The sequence below is a fragment of the Vicugna pacos genome, unplaced genomic scaffold (genome assembly GCF_048564905.1).
Source record: "Vicugna pacos unplaced genomic scaffold, VicPac4 scaffold_17, whole genome shotgun sequence".
Classification (NCBI taxonomy): domain Eukaryota; kingdom Metazoa; phylum Chordata; class Mammalia; order Artiodactyla; family Camelidae; genus Vicugna; species Vicugna pacos.
In genome coordinates, this window is record NW_027328738.1 from 2,977,511 (window position 1) to 2,994,362 (window position 16,852).

Sequence of the window (16,852 nt, forward strand, 5' to 3'; positions counted from 1 at the left end):
GGAAAAGAATATATATTCTGTTTTGGGGAAAAGTAGTGTTTTGAAAATATCAACCAAATCCAATTATTTTATCATATCTTTTGGTATCTTTGTTCCCTTATTAATTTTCTGTCTGAAAGACCAATCTAGTTATGGTAATGGGGAGTTATATTCTCCTACTGTGATTGTGCTCCCATCGATTTCTTCCTTTTCATCTATTAGTGTTTGCTTTATGTATTTAGGTGCTCTTATATTGAGTGCATATATATTAATGAGTATAATACCCTCATTGTGTGTTGCTCCTTTAATCATTATATCATGTCCTTGTTTATCATTCTCTATGGCCTTTGTTGTAAAGCCTATTTTGTGTGAAGTCAGTACTGCTAGTCCTGCCTTCTTGCCATGGCCATTTGCATGGAATATATTTTTCCATCTTCTGACTTTGAATTGATGTGTGTTCCTCTTTCTAAATTGGGTCTCTTGTATGCTTCATAATGTAGGGTCCTGTTATATTATCCAATCTGGCAATATATATCTTTTGATTGAAGCACTAATTCCAATATCATTTGTAAAAATTATTGATAAACTGGTGTTTATTTCCATTTTGAACTTCATTTTCCAGTTGATTTGGTATTTCCTTTATGTTCATTTCTTTATCTTTCTGTGGCTTTATAAGTTTTCTTTTATTATCTTGTTTTTTTTCTGGCTTTGTGACTTCATTGTAAGATTTTGACTTATGGTTACCCTGTTTTGTATGTATATTGACCCATTACTATATCTGTTTATATTAACTGAAATGAATACAAACTCAAACGCATCATACAGAGAACAGAAACAAGAAGAAAATACTCTGTTTTGTGCTGTTTCATGCTCTGACACATAAAAATTTTGATGTCTTTTTTACATCATATTTATACTGCTGTAAGTCATTATATCTATTGCCTTTCTAATTATGCCTTTCTCCTTTCTATAGCATCCTGCTTCTTTATTTTTAGAGTAGATGTTTCATTATTTCTTTTTCTGTTACCGAATAGTTTTAGTATTTGCTTTTGTGGAGATTATTTAACTCTCCTTCTATTCTAATGGATACCTTACTTGATATGTTATATTAGATATCAGATTTCTTTCATTCTGGACTTTGAATTTGTCTTGCCACTGCCTTCTGCCTGTTGTATTTGTGTGGGAAACATTTTTCAAAATATAATGTATATAATTATATGTATGTAAAGAATAAGTTCAAATGAAGTAAACAAATTAGGAGAAAACCTATACGTTAAAAAACAGAAAACATTGATGAAGGAAATTAAAATTGATCCAAAGAAATGAAAAGATCTCTTATGTTAATGATGTGAAACAATGTGGTTGAAACAACCATACTTCCCAAATGAATCTACATTTAGTATGATTCATGTCAAAATACCCATGAGATTTTTCCATTAAATAGAAGAAATAATTTCAAAATTTATATGTAACCACAAAGATCTTCAGTTGCCAAAATAATCTTGAAAAAGAATTTAAATATAGTAGTGTAAAGTTCTCTGATGTTAAACAGTCCTACAAAGCTTTAGTAACTTAAACTACATGATACTCGCTCAAAAACTGACACCAATCAAAAGAAGAGAATAGAGTAACCAGATATATTCCCTCACACCTATGATCAATTAACCCATGAAAACGGAAGCAAGAGAATGAAATGAAGAAATGAGATTCTCCTCAATAAGTAGTGCTGGGCAGATTGAACAAGTGAAAGATAGATTAGAGTATTTCCTCACATTGTATACAATCAGTAAGCACAGAATTCCTTTCATTTATTAAGTTTACTTATATTCCTTGCACCTGTAATTTATAGATCTATGTTTAGAACTGTTGTTTCACTTATCAAATATATTCCTATTTTATTCTTTTTGGTATAAATTTACACACAATTGTTTTCCTAATTTCTCTTTCTGATAATGTTCTGTTCCTATATAAAAATGCAATTGATATTTGTTTATTGATTTTGTATTCTGCAAGTTTACTAAGTTTGTTCATTATTTCTAACAGTCACTGGAGGAGTGTATGGAGCTTTCTATCTATGTATATTTAAGTCATCTGTAAAAATTTTACTGCTTGTTTACCAGTTGAATGCCTTTTATATTTTTTCTTGACTACTTATTCTTGCTAGAACTTCTAGTAGTGTAATTTAGGACTTGTGAAATTGAGGTACTTTTCTTATTACTGGACCAGAGGAAAAATTTCCTGTATGTTAATATTGAACTTGAAGATAGTCATGAGTTTTTAATATATGGCTTTTATTATGTCTTGTCATATTCTATCTAGAGCGAATTTGTTAAGAATTTTTTTAAAGTTAAGATCAGATCTGTTAATAATTTTCCTACATATTTTGAGATTGTTATTTTCCAATTATTTGTTATTTAACAGATGGTATCACATTTATTGATTTGTGTATGTTAAATAAAATTTATGAATCAGGATTAAGTCCAACTTAACTATACTTTATAATACTTATAATATGCCATGAATTCAACTTGCTAATATTTACACAGAATGGAATATACAAATACTGAAGGAAAAATTTACATTGTAGATTGAGTGAATATTTATTTATTTCAAAATTTTATCTCTCATTTTGAATTTGGCTTATGTTTAATGAAATTTATGTCTAAATAAAGAATACAAATTTTGGTAGAGCTGGATTTACTACAGTTTAGTGATACAAAACCTAGCTTTTATTAACAATTAGTGTACAAAACACTTGCCTTAAAATGCCGCATTATGCTAACAATGCCAACTGTTTCAGGTCTGAGAAACATATTGCTTCCTATAATGCATTACCTGGTCTTTTCCACCGAAACCCACATATACTGTTATTTCTTTGTTTTTGATTGTTTGTTTTCCCCTTAATGAAGGCACTGTTTATTGAACCCAGGATCTTGTTTATGAGTGTATTTATCAACCTCATTTTGGAACACTTAACAGAAGCCCCAAGAGTATGGATTATAAAGATGACAAGAAAATTTATTCCTTCTAGGACTGAAAAACTTCTGAGTGAAAGAATGGCAAAAGGTGATAATTCATGAATTACAAACAAAATAAATATGTTATTTGTTTTACTTATAGCACTGAATTACAATTTAAAACAAAAATTACCCCCTTAGGGATTTCTCAAGTTTGATTGATTACTTTAATCTATTTTTATTTCATAAATATTTACCATTTATTAATAAACATACCAAATACACTGATAATTATTCTGCTCATGTTTTGAATATAGAGCTACTTATTGTAAAGTAAACAGATAAATAACTACTTCCATTTCCAAATAAAATTGTTTCACTTTAATTACAAATTATAATGTAATAGGTATAAATTTTCTGTACAGGCTTAACACAAATTTCACTTTAAATTCCATAACTTTAAAATTATTTTATATATTTTGTGCATTATTTATACTCTGTTCATAAATCTGTTATAAATTTGTGTACAAAAGTATGGAGATTGGTTTTATTTCATAGACCCAAAAAATTAAATTATTTAAAAAGATTTTGTGGGGATAATATTTGCAGATCACACTATAAAAATAAGTATCCTATATGTTTCATTTTAACTGGATGAATGAGAAATAAACACTGGCTTAATGTTACACTTGAGTTGCTAGGAGACCAGTCGTTTTGTGATGTCGCATCTTCTCAGGTTGAGAACCATTGTGATGGCCTAGCAGTTTATCTGTGCAGGCCTGCCAGAACAGCATTTGTAGCTGCAGTGCTCAAAAACATGCAGATTAGAAAAGTAGCAGTAGAAAAAGTTATTTGAGATGACACCTGTTTCTTCAGAAATTCAAGATGTGTCTCATAAAGACGGACCAACTGGTTCAGGAAACTCTGGTAGATCTCTATTGTGTGATCAAACAATCTCTGGGGACTTGTCTTGAAGTCTATGTTTGAAGAAAATGCTTTTCAGACTTTGTCTGAAGAATCCTTGATAAAAAGACCATGTTACATACATTGTGTCTCAGAATCAGGTGAAGATAATGATTTTCGTTCTCTGACATTTCCAGGAAAACTCTGGAAAATGGCTGGGAGTGACCAATTTAAATCCATCTGGTGGGGTTATACTGGATCTTCCATAGTGATTGGTGAAGCTGTCTTTAAGAAGGAAGTGTTGGAACGATAGGCCCCTTTCAGATTATTTGAAACTGGAAGTATGAAAAGTTTACTTAGACAGCTTAACATTTATGGGTTTAGTAAATTGCGGCAGAATTTGCAAAAATCTTCTTGTCTAGCTGACTTTCTGGCAGAAGAGAAAGAAGTCTCTGTTTTAAGCAAGGAATTCAGTAATTGTAGTTATGACTTGGTAACGTATATATAAAATTTTATTTTGTATATCAAAATATGGTAATATAAATGTAAAGCAAGATTTTGAAATTCTATAAAACTACAAAGGCTGAAATTCTTTATTTTTTCTAAAAATTAAGACAGTGCCTTAACTATTCAAGATTATGCAAAACGTTCCTAGCAACTATGAATCTTAAAAGAAATCTAAATGAAGGTATTAAAGCTTTTTTTAAAAAGTTGCTTTCACCGTTGCTGCAAATGCTAACTTCTTAAATTTGATGACTATTCTATTTAAATGTGTATATTCCAAATATGGAATTTCAAAATATAGTCAGCATTGTACACATTTTTATGATAATATCATTGCATAGTAAACGTGAAATCTGAGATTTTATAGGTTAGGCTTAATATAGTCTTGTGTTTTGTTTTAAAATATTACTAAAATTTTTCTCCTTTGGTTTTAGCTACAGTTCTGCCATAATCGAAATCTTAAACGAGGTTGTCCCCAGGTTTTAGTGAGAATAAAAAGAAGAGTTGTGAATAAAAATGGCTCTCTGGTATTTTCATTGGCTTAAGATTTCAAAAAGAAGCACTTTAAAGCAGAGGGTAATGTGCATAACCATAATTCTGGTTTTGTGGCTGACACTAGTGTAGAAAGTTCATTTTTACTTTCTGCAAATTTAAACATGCCTCTAATAAGAAAGCCGTCTACTAGCCACGTACTTGGTGATACAACTAACCTGATCAGAGGTGATTTTTCTCCTCCATCATCAATGTCATTTAGACCACCAGAACAATATTGCAGTGGATCAACGTGCTATTTTAAATCAGTTGACCACTGTCCACGGGCACTCTCAAAGCAGCTACAATGAAGCAAATGGCTGTGGTGTGAACTTCATTACAACTACAACTTCTAGTTCTCAGTAAAGCATCTTGTCTCCCATACAGAGCAATTATTTTGGACTAATGGTGGAGCCTTCTACTTTTCCAAAAAGATATCACAACATATCTGCCAATGAAGGTCTTTTCCTAAACTTCAACTGGGAGTACCCCACGGTTTCCAGTGCCAGTGATAGCTGATACATCAGCTACCTCTCTTTCAAGGCCAACTTATCAGCCAACCTCAGTTTATGAATGTCATGCTAATTACAACTGATCTAACAGAGGACTACCAGATTATGCAGGATAACAAAGATTAATATTGATTTGGCATATGTCGACAAATATCTGCAATTTTCTTATTTGAACAACAAACATAGATGTGTACCTGTATTTTCCTTATTTTTTTTAAAATAGAGTAAAGAGTTATACTGGAGACTAAGATAACATTTAAAGAAAAAAAGAGATATTTGATTGATATGATCATTTGATGGAACAATATGGGTATAATTTTAAATAATTTCTTGGAAGGAAGAATAGAAAATGGAAGAATTTGGAAAAAGAATATAACATGGAGAGAGGTAAAAGTACTAAGTGATTTCTGGTTCATCCTGGAAAGTATTAAAAGTGTTAAGTCAGGGTAGTATGGAACGGATGATAAATGCAGGAACCGGCCCAGGGATCATGGTCTCTTTTATGTGGTTCTTGGAATCATAAAGGTCACATGATGTAGTCTCGGATGGCACAATCAGAATGTGGTAGAATTTAAGAAGTAATTTTATCTATGGTCTTCTTTGTGCTGTTCTCAAAGCATTCCAATTGATGCTTTTTTTCCTGTCCTGAAGAATCTATGCTCTATTTTATAGTCAATAATTTATGTTGCTTTTATGTTCCAGCCAAAGGCAAGCTTACATCCTCAGGGTGGCAGTTAATGCCTTTCCAACTCTAAGCACACAAACTAAACATAATTTAGTCATTCCTTTATAGATCTGGCATCTGACTACCTTAGCATTTCTTTATGTTTCACTATTTCTGGAGATACATCGATTGAAATACTTGTCAAGAGAGTTAGCTCCAAACTCACAACTTTTGCTCCAGCTAATCCTTGGAGTTAGGATGTACTCCTTTTACCTACTAAGATTTTCCCAGTCCCAGCACAAAAACCACCTCCTCCAGATTTTTCTGTCTATCCCCCTTTCCTTGTCTAACTTGGATAATAACACAGTAAGCAAAGCACATGCCACAGGATGAGTTTTAGTATTTAGTGAATGAAAAATACATGTTGAATTTAAGCAAAATCTACTTTCCTGAAACAACAAAACTCTCATAGTTTTCAAACTATTTCGTTATGGTCTATACACTTCACCAAAAACTAGCTGTTTTCATAGCACAAGGACTATTCATTCAAGACAGTAAGTTGAGGTAGGTACAAGAGGTAAAGTATTATTTTCCTTTTAATTCATGCTTCCAGAGGCCTAAAGCATTCCATTCTCATTTGCTGGATTTTTTTCCTGTCTCTTCATCACCCACCCACACAAAAGCGCTGATTCTCTTCCCCTTACCAATAAGTATACTGCCTTCTAATTAATTTACTTCTTAGAATCAGAGCATTGTCCAGAAGAGACCGTGTCATTGCAAACATTTAATGCAGGAATATACACCCCACATAAATTGTGTCCTTTCTAACCTTCACACAGGAAGTACCTAAGTGGTACTAGACCCTTGGTTGGGGTGGTCGCATTCAGTAACCAAATTGCAATCTAAAATGTGTGGACTAGAACAAGGTGAGGGTGGTAGAATTAAAAATTTGTCCAACTGCAAGAATACCAAATGTATACAGATTTTAGGAAATATAAAATATTCATGGAAGACTTTGATTAATTCCCATTAATTTAAAATAAAAGGTGAAGCATTTTCAGAATGTGAAATACCCTGAAATGCTGGAAAATTGTTGGCAAGGTCAGGGAGCCTAAGGCTTCTGCTCACAATCATGCAGAAAGTGTCAGCTGATAAGACTGGAATGGCAACATTGAGTCCTGAAAATGTGTCACCATATGTGAATAAGCCTTTGATAATCTGGAGAATGGGCAAATGAGCCAGGGTAAGCTCTAGCAACATCTCACCAATATGACATCTACCAAGAGAAGAAAAGAGCCCATTTGCAGCAGGAGATCTGTGTCTGGACAGCAGTGGTTTCTCCTGAAATGAAACATCAAGCTTTTAAGTTTGTCAGCTGAACTATGATGGTGATTATTTTGTTGCTTACATTAGCAGTCTGGGGTTCAGATTGTCTGGTTCAGCAGGTAGTTTCCAGCTCTATTATCACACAGTGGGTCTTAATGTTATCATCATGACAAGTTTCTATACTGGTAAGTCAAAAGCTACACTTTAATTTCAAAATTAGAAATCCTAAAGAAGAATATTGTTTGTCCATCTGTAGTTTTCTACCTGGGAAAATCTAGACTATTGGCAAAAGTACAAAAGTTGACTGGTGTTTGAAAACTATACTCTGATTTCTGCCCACTGAATTCTTCATACTAAATACTACAAATATTTATACCACTGTGTGTGTGTGTGTGATGATGGATTGTTAAGCTGTAACTAAGTTTGTCTTAGTTGAGTCATCAGTGAATTATTCCTCTGCATCTGGCAGAATCTCTGTGAATTAAGAATTTCATTGATCCACCAGGTTTTCTCCTGATCAGAGAGAGGTAGATTATCTTTCTCCCAGTATACTATTTGTTACATGTTTATTGAATCCCAAGCTAATGCTAGGGCCAAGCCACTGAACCCTTGAATTGGACAGAGGCATATACAAACTCCAGTCCCCAGAGCCCAGCACAGGACTGTGTCCCCCTTTTAATTTAAGCTTATATCAAATTTTTTTTTAATTCTCATTGTTGACACAACTTATTTTGTCTTTGAACACCCCTTGAATAATTTATAGAGACTGAACTGCTGATTTATTCCCTTTAAGCTACAAATTGCAATAACCTTTCTTTCCTTGGACTACCTGGATTAGAGTGAGTGTAGTCATCATTTTGAAAGCAGTCCTCAGTACTGAAAATGCAGAACCTTTACATTCTTTGCCCAGCGCTTGAGCGATAATGTATGTTGTGGATCTCAGTTATTATCCTCACATCCCATAATGCAACCATGAGAAAACAGCACATTGTTATCCAAAATCAAGTTTTTGTCAGTATTGCATTCCCATTGAAAAACAGTTAAGAATTGTAGGAGTTCTGAGATTTTAACATTCTGAGATTTTTAGCAACCTAGCATGTTCATTTCTTACAGATGCTCTTGTGGAAATGAGACTTTCGGTCTGAGACAGTGAACTTTATCACTCACAGTAAGAGCAGTCAGTTTTAAATTTGTATCCATTCCCTAATCTCAGATGAATACACGAAATGAAATGTTGTTGCCTACAGAAGCAGTGGGCTGTTAACATGAAGAAAGTTTAAGGCATGGCAAAACACTAATTTTATTGGTATCCTTATGTATAATTTATTAGAATCACTTATTTATTAGTATCTTTACCTAGGATAAGTATATCATTACTAAAGTTTACTTGATGCAAAAAGAATCATGAGAAATGACATGGGAAAAAGTGACAATTGACTTTCCTTTTTTTCTTCCACTTTTATTGAGATATAAATTGCTTAAAACATTGTGTAAGTTTAGGTGCACAGGATAGTGATTTGATTTACAAGTATCATGAAATAAATATCATAGCAACTTTAGGGAGAATTCATTATCTCATATAGATAAAATTGTAAAGTAATACAATGTGTCTTTTGGTTGTGATGAGAAACATTATGGTCTACTCTCTTAACAACATTGATATAGAACATAAAGCAGTATTAATTTTAATTTTCATGTTATTACGGCGCATCCCTAGAACACGATTATTTTACGGCTGGATGTTTATAGCTTTTGAGTACATTAATCAAATCCTCCTTTCCCAAACCCTGCCTCTGTTAAATACAAATCTAATTTTTTTCTATGTGTATGTTTGTTTGTTTTTGAAGTGTATTTTAATCTAAAACACTGTGTTAGTTTCTCTTACACAACATACTCTTTGCTGTTTTTAATATAATTCAAACAGATCACCAGAATATATCTAGATATGTTATGTTGCTATTTAAAATATTCAATAGTTATTGGCTATTTCCCATATAGTACATTTCTTGTCCCTGACTCATTTAATTTGCAACTGGAATATTTTCTTTCTTAATTTCCTCAAATTTTCTTTTCCACACCCCATTTCCCTCCTTCTTGTGAACAACCTCTTTCTTTCTATATCTATAATTCCTTTTCTGTGTTGTTATGTTCATTTGTTATAAATTCCAAATATGAGTAAAATCATTCACCATTTGTCATTCAATTTCTGACTTAATTCACTTAGCATATTATCCTCTTGGTCAACCCATTTGTTGCAAATGGCAAGAACTTATTTTTACAGCTGAGTAATAACCCATTGTATTTTTATGTGTGTGTGCATGCATATATATATATATATATATATATATATATATATATATATATATATAAAAATTGTGTGTGTGTGTATATATATATAAATTAATCTGTACTTAAGATGGGTAGATATATATAGTATAAACACACATCTTCTTTATCCATCATCTATTGATGAGCAATTAATTTGCTTCTATATCCTGTCTATTGAGGATAATGCTGCCGTGAATATAGGGTTGAATTTCTTTTCTAATTCGTGTTTTATTTTCTTGGAATAAGTATCCCGATATGTATATTTTGGATTATATTTCATTATTACTTTTTATTTAAAGCTCCATGTTGTTTTCCACAGTGGCATCACATATTTACATTCACACCAGCAGTGTATCAGGGTTGTTTCTCTTACATCCTAACCAACAGTTAAGTTTGCTATCTTTTTGATAATAGTCATTCTGCCAGGAGCAACATAAAATCTCACTGTGTTTTGGACTTGCATTTTTCTGATGTTTAGTGATGTTGAGTAGTTTCATGTGCCCGGTGGTTACCTTTCGCCCACTGTATATTCATTTTTTGTAATGGGCTTAATGACCATAATTGTCTGATTTCATTTTCAGGCATTCTGTTGTGTTCCATTATTCTGTATGTTCTGTGCCACTACCATATTCGTTTTAATACTGCAGCTTTGTATTATAGTTTAAAATCAGGGACAGTGATACATCTTCTTTGTTTTTGTTAAAGTTGTTTCTCTTTTTAGTTTGTTTCTTTTCTTTCCTTTTTTTTTAAGTGATTTCATCTCTTTTGGGTTTACATGTAAATTTTAGAATTATTTTTTGTAAGTTTCTGAAAATGCCCTTGGTATTTTGATAGGCACTGAATTTAATTTGTGTATTTCCATGGCTTATTCTGTCATTTAAACAATATTATTTCCTCATCTACGAACAAAGTATATTCTTTCATCTGTTTGCATTATCTTCAATTTCTGTTATAAATATTTTATAGATTTCTGAATACAGGTCTTTTACCTCCTTGGTTGGATACATTTCTTGATTTTTTTTTTGTAATGCAGTTGTAAATGTGATAGTTCCCTCACTTTCTCTATCTGTTAGCTTGTTGTTAGTGTGTAGAAATGCAAGATTTCTGTATGTTAAATTTACATACGGAAAGTTTACCAAATGCAATGATACGCCCTAGTTGTTTTGTGGCATCTTCTTTAAGATTTCTGTTTAAAGTATGTAATCTGCAAACAGACACTTTTGCTCCTATTCCTAATTAGCTATATTTTATTTACTTTTATTTTGGATAGCTATGGCTAGAATTTCCATACTATACTGAATTAAAGTGGTAAGAGTGTGCATTCTTGTCTTCTTCCTGCTTTTATTGGAGATGCTTTCAGCTTTTAATCAGTGAGTGTCATGTTAGCGGAGTTCTTGTCATATATGACCTTAACTGTGTTGAGGTGTGTTTCCTCATGTCCACTTTGAGGAGGAATATATTCATAAATAGATACTGAATTTGTCAAAACATTTTATGACTCTATTTAGGTGACCATATAATTTTTATTCTTCAGGTTGTTTGTGTGGTGTATCATACTCATTAATTTGTGGGTATTGAATCACTTTGCATCCCTGAAATAAATGGACTTAATCATAATGCATAATCCTCTTAATGTATTGTTTGATTTGCTAACAATTTAGTGGTGTTTTTGCATCTATGCTTACTAGTAGTATGTAACCTGTAATTTTTGGAGATATTTGTTCCAGTTCTAGCAGAAGTGTGATACAGAAATGTGGGATAGAAAGCCTCCCATCCTCTCGAAATTTTTGGAATACGCTGAGAAGTATAGTTAATAGCTCTTCTCTAAATGTTTGTCAGAAATCATCTGTGAAGCTGTCTAGGCCTGGAATTTTGTTTCTACAGAGATTTTTTTAAATACTTATTCAATTTCATTAGTGATAAACTGTTCATGTTTTCTTTCTCATTCCATTCTGGAGATTAAGTCTTTCTAAGAAATGGTCCGTTTATTCTAGGGTTTCCATTTTATTGGCATATAATATGTTGTATCATCATATGATGTTTTCTATTTCTTTGATATAAGTTGTAATTTCTCATTAATTTCTGAGCTTATTAATCTGTAACTCTCTTTTATGCTCATGTGTCTGGTTAAAGTTTATCAACATTATTTATGTTTCAAAAGCCATTATTTAGATTGATTAAATGTTTATATTTTTAATCATTATTTTATTTAATTATATTCTGTCCTTTCAGCTGACTTTCCTTCTACTAACAAGTTTCTTTTTTTTATATTGATATGTCTTTTGGTGGCAAGAATATGTTATAAGAGAGAGATGTTTCTTATTTATATAAGTGGGATTATTTTGCTATAAACATCCCTATTAATACTGTTTTTGTTATACCCCATGGATTTTGTTTTTGCTGTCATTTATCTTTATATATTTTTTATTTGATTTCTACAACAATCCAGTTGTTGTTAATAATGTTTGTTTTACCCTCCACACTTTAGTATTTTTCTCAGGTTTTTTCTTTTTATAAATTTCTATTTTCACAGAATCCATAAGTTTCTTCACAAAGCAAGGAGAAAAATAATAAAATTTGAACATATATCTGAAAGTCCCAAATTTTCTAAAATTATTTTGAAAAATGAATGAAGCTGTAGGTATTACCCTCCCTGAGTTTAGAACATACTACAAAGTTACAGTAATCAATTCATCAAAATATGGCACTTATAGAAACACAGAGATCAATGGAACAAAATAAAGAGTCTGAAAATAAACCCACACACTATGATCAGTTAGTCTATAATGAAGGAGACAAGAGTATAAAATGGAAAAAAGGCAGTCTCTTCAAAAAGTAGTTCTGAGAAAACAGGACTGTACATGTAAAAGGAAGATGAAAAAGTACTTCCTTCCATAGTACAAAAAAATGAGATAAAAATGAATTAATTACCTAAATGTAAAGCATGAAACTATAAAATATTTGACCAAGAACAGGAACAGAACTGACTTTGAGATAAATCATAGCAATCTTTATTTTTGATCTGTCTCCAAATTAAAAAAAAAAAAGGAAAACTAACAATTACAGTTTTTAGTTTACTGAGGAAAAAATAGATGTATTCTGCGATAAAGGGATTCTATTTCTTTTATAAGTGTGAAATGCAAAAACTTTTGCAGAGCAAAGGAAAACATCAACAAGACATATGATAACAGACAGAATAGAAGGAAAAATTTCAGACAATGAGAACAATAAGATGTTAAAATCCATAATATATATATAGCATATTAGACTCAATATTTAAAAATTAAAGACCTCAAATTAAAAACAGTTGAAGAATCTTCATGGAAACTTTTCAAAAATAGACATGTGGATGATTTTTAGACTGATATAAAGAAACATAACTTTGCTATTCATTAGGAAACCATAAATCAAAACCAGAATGAAATAATCTTACAGCAACCAAAATGGCTATTAACAAAATATCTACAAATGACAAATATTAATAAGAATGTCTATAAGAGGGAACCCAGGAACAATGATGGTGGAAATATAAATTGATGCATCCACTAGTGTAAAAGTGAGGACGGTGCACAGAAAACTAGAAAAAGAAGCATTATATTTTGCAGCAATTCCAGTTTCTGGTATAAATCTGAAAAAAATGTAAACATTAACTTAAAGGATATATTACCCCCAGTGTTCTTAACATCATCATTTATAGTAGTCAGGGGTAGAAGCACAACTCAACTGCCCATCAACAGATGATTGGCTGAAATAGATGTGAGATATAGATAACATAATAAATACTTCATCATTGTATAATAAAAAGTAAAATTCTGCCATTTGGAACAATGTGACTGGACCCAGAGGGTGTTGCACATAGGAAAATAAGTCATACAGGGAAAAACACTCTACGTTGTAACTTAAATTAGGAAAATAAAGATATAAGTGAAACAATCATAAGAAAACAAAAAAAGAATCACATATATATGTGTAGTGTACCAAGTAGTGGTTTCCTGTGGGGAAAGGGTAGAAGGATGGAGAAGACAGAAATGTTGAAGCTACAATTAATAAATTAGAGAACCAAAAGTACTATATTTACAGCACAGAGAATTATTTTAATAATTTAATTGATTTTAAAGAGATTATAGGGATATATTTTAGTAAAATGTGCATGTAGGTGGGTAAAACATTGAAGAAAAGAACCCAGGAAATTCAAAATATTTTGTAGTACTATGATATTAAGGGAAGTGATTTGTTCACTTTCTTTAGTGTTCTTATAATTTCCTAATTAGAATTTAAGCTTTTAGTTGTAAAACTATATAATTTCAAATGTGACACTAGTTGAAACTATTTTTGTCTCTCCCCTTACATCTACAGTCAGTAAAACGTTCACATCTGAACAAAAATAACTTCAACACAAAACAATACTCCAGAACGCATATGAACAGGTGAAGTTTGGTGGACTAAAACACACAAAGGAGGCTGAACTGAGGGAAGACCAGAGTTGGTGTCTGCAACCAAGGCCCCCTGAATAGGATATCTGAGTCCATAAATTCAAAGAACCCAGTAGAAACAGGATCTCAGTGGATCATGCAGATTCGGCCTCCAAATGCACCAGTACTCATGGTCACAGTTAATTAGGAGGGAGCCACAATGGAGACAGAATTTCCATCCTTCGGACACTGAGAGATTCATGAAACTGTCCCTACTCTCCATTCACAGTGGTGGAGACAAGTTACCTTGCAACACTGGACATGGCAAAGGCACTTGCCTGATTCCAAATACCCACCTTTCTTTACACCTTTCCTCAATGTGTACACTGATTCTCAAGGGATATCAGATAAAAGGAAGGGTTCTCCTTCCCAGTGACAACAGTGGCATTAACTATCAGAGAATTCTAAGAAGTGACAATGAAAGCACATCTTTTATCCACACAGTAGCGTCAGGAAAGTGCTATTTTAAAATGTTATCAGAGGTAGCTCAGGTTAGTAAAACCAATAATTGTACAATATTGCAAGCTACCAGAAAACAAAAACAAGGACTCCAACTCCCAATCTGTTATTTAGTGTCATCAGAGCAATAATCTATCAAGATCAAGACCAATCACAGTAACTTTATAGGGCACGCTAACACTGATAGACACACACAGACACCGTCACAGACACAGACACAGAAGCACAAGCACACACACCTGCACACACACACACACACACACACACACACACAATGTCAACCCTGCAGGAAACAAAGTTAAAGTAATTGTCTATTGCCATATAATCAATAGAGAATCCAAATAGCTGTCATACAGGATCTCAATACAACAAACAAAACTGAGAAAGCAGTTTAGTGAGCTCAGGAATAAATGAAATGATGAAAAGAAATACATTACCAAAGAGACTGAAAATATAAAATAATCAAACATTATTGGAGGACCTGGAGAACTTAATAAATGAGATGAAGGATGCAACAGAAAGCATTCGAGGTAGAATGTCTTTGTGGAAGAGAGATTAGCAAACTCACCAATGAAAAACTAGAAATGATAGGAGAGGGCAGAGATTCAAGATATTTAAAAGTGGGGAAATTCTACAGTAGCCATTGTCTTCCTCAGGAAGTGCACATTAGTGTGGAATCCTGGAGGGGGTAGAAAGTTAGAAGGCAGCTGATGGTTTATTAAAAGAAGTAAAATTGATAACTTCCCGAACCTGTGCAAGGAACTGATATACAAGTCCATGAACCAACAAAACACCAATAACTTTAAGACAAAGGGACCTCCTTCAAGATACGTCATATGCAAATTGACAAGACAATGTCAGAGTGAAATTTTAAAGGCAGCCAAAAAAAGTTATGATAATCTACTAAGGAACCCCCATTAGGCTATCAGCAGATTTCTGAGCAAAAAACATACGCCAAGCGTAAATAAGATTGTATTTTCAAACTACTGGAATAAGAAATCACTCACCCAATAATACTTACACTGTTATCACTTACATATAAAGTGAAAGTAAAGACTTTAACTAACAAACCTGAATGAGATGAAAAAGCAAAACCGAGACACCTTATAAGAGGTGTAGAATAGAAGTCTTCTAAGAAATATAAAATGGCAAAAATATGCAAAACATTGACCAAATGCTAAGGAGAGACCACGAGAAACTTTCAACACTTTCTTTGGGTATGTTCTTAAATGCTACTATACTATATGGATTAAAGAGTGAAAAAGAGGTAATCAGGGGCAATAAATATAGATACTTCAAACTGGTAGCATGTTCACAAGAGTAAAAGAAATAATTTGAAACAGTAGTCATAAAACTTAAAGTGTAAAATAAAACAATATTAAAGGAAGATGCTATCAGCGGAAAAAGGACTAAATTATACAGGATATGTTTTATTTTTATTTGAATTACAGTAGATGTAAAATATTGTGTAGTTTCAGATGTACAGTGTGGTGATCCCAACCACTTTGTAGATTATATTGCACTATGAATTATTACAGTAATTGTAACTTACAATTATTTTAAGCTATTGTATATAATTCCATATTCTATACAGATTATCCTTCTTGCTTCTCTATTAATGTATACTTCTTTGTATCTGTCAATGTCCTACCATTGAATTCTCTTTCCCTTCCACTTTGGTAAACATAAAATTTTTCCCATATCTTTGAGTCTGCTTAAGTCTTGTCTATCTAATCTCTTTACCACTCGATCATGTCTCTATCTATCTATCTATCTATCTATCTATCTATCTATCTATCTATCTATCTATCTATCATGTACGTATGTATCTATACTTCTATTTTTCTGTCATCTGTCAATAGATAGCTATACAAAGATGTACACAGATATTTGTTATACTTTAGACTCCACGTATAAATTAAAATATATAGTTTTGTCTTCGTCTAAGTTACTTCACTAAGCACAACATTTACTAAGTCCTCTCATGATGCTGAAATAGCTATGTGTTATAGTTTTTCATGGCTGAGAAATATTTATTGCATATTTACAGAAACATCATTTCTTCTTAAGTCCATAGTCTGCTGTGGACTCTTGGATTTCTTCCCTGTCTTGCATATTATAAACAGTACTGCTTTGAAAATTGGTTTTTCTAAATTTAGGGTGTTTTTTTCCCAGATATTTCCTAGGAGAGGTATTACTGGGTCATATGGTAGTTAA

The 16,852-nt window shown here is 32.2% G+C and overlaps 1 long non-coding RNA gene across 1 annotated transcript; it reads left to right on the top strand.

Moving 5' to 3' along the window:
* The first annotated feature begins 3,728 nt into the window (after window positions 1–3,728).
* On the top strand, window positions 3,729–4,860 carry LOC140692760 (uncharacterized). The gene is made up of 2 exons (XR_012068325.1): window positions 3,729–4,000; window positions 4,778–4,860. It is a non-coding gene; the product is annotated as an uncharacterized lncRNA (long non-coding RNA).
* The last annotated feature ends 11,992 nt before the right edge of the window (window positions 4,861–16,852 follow it).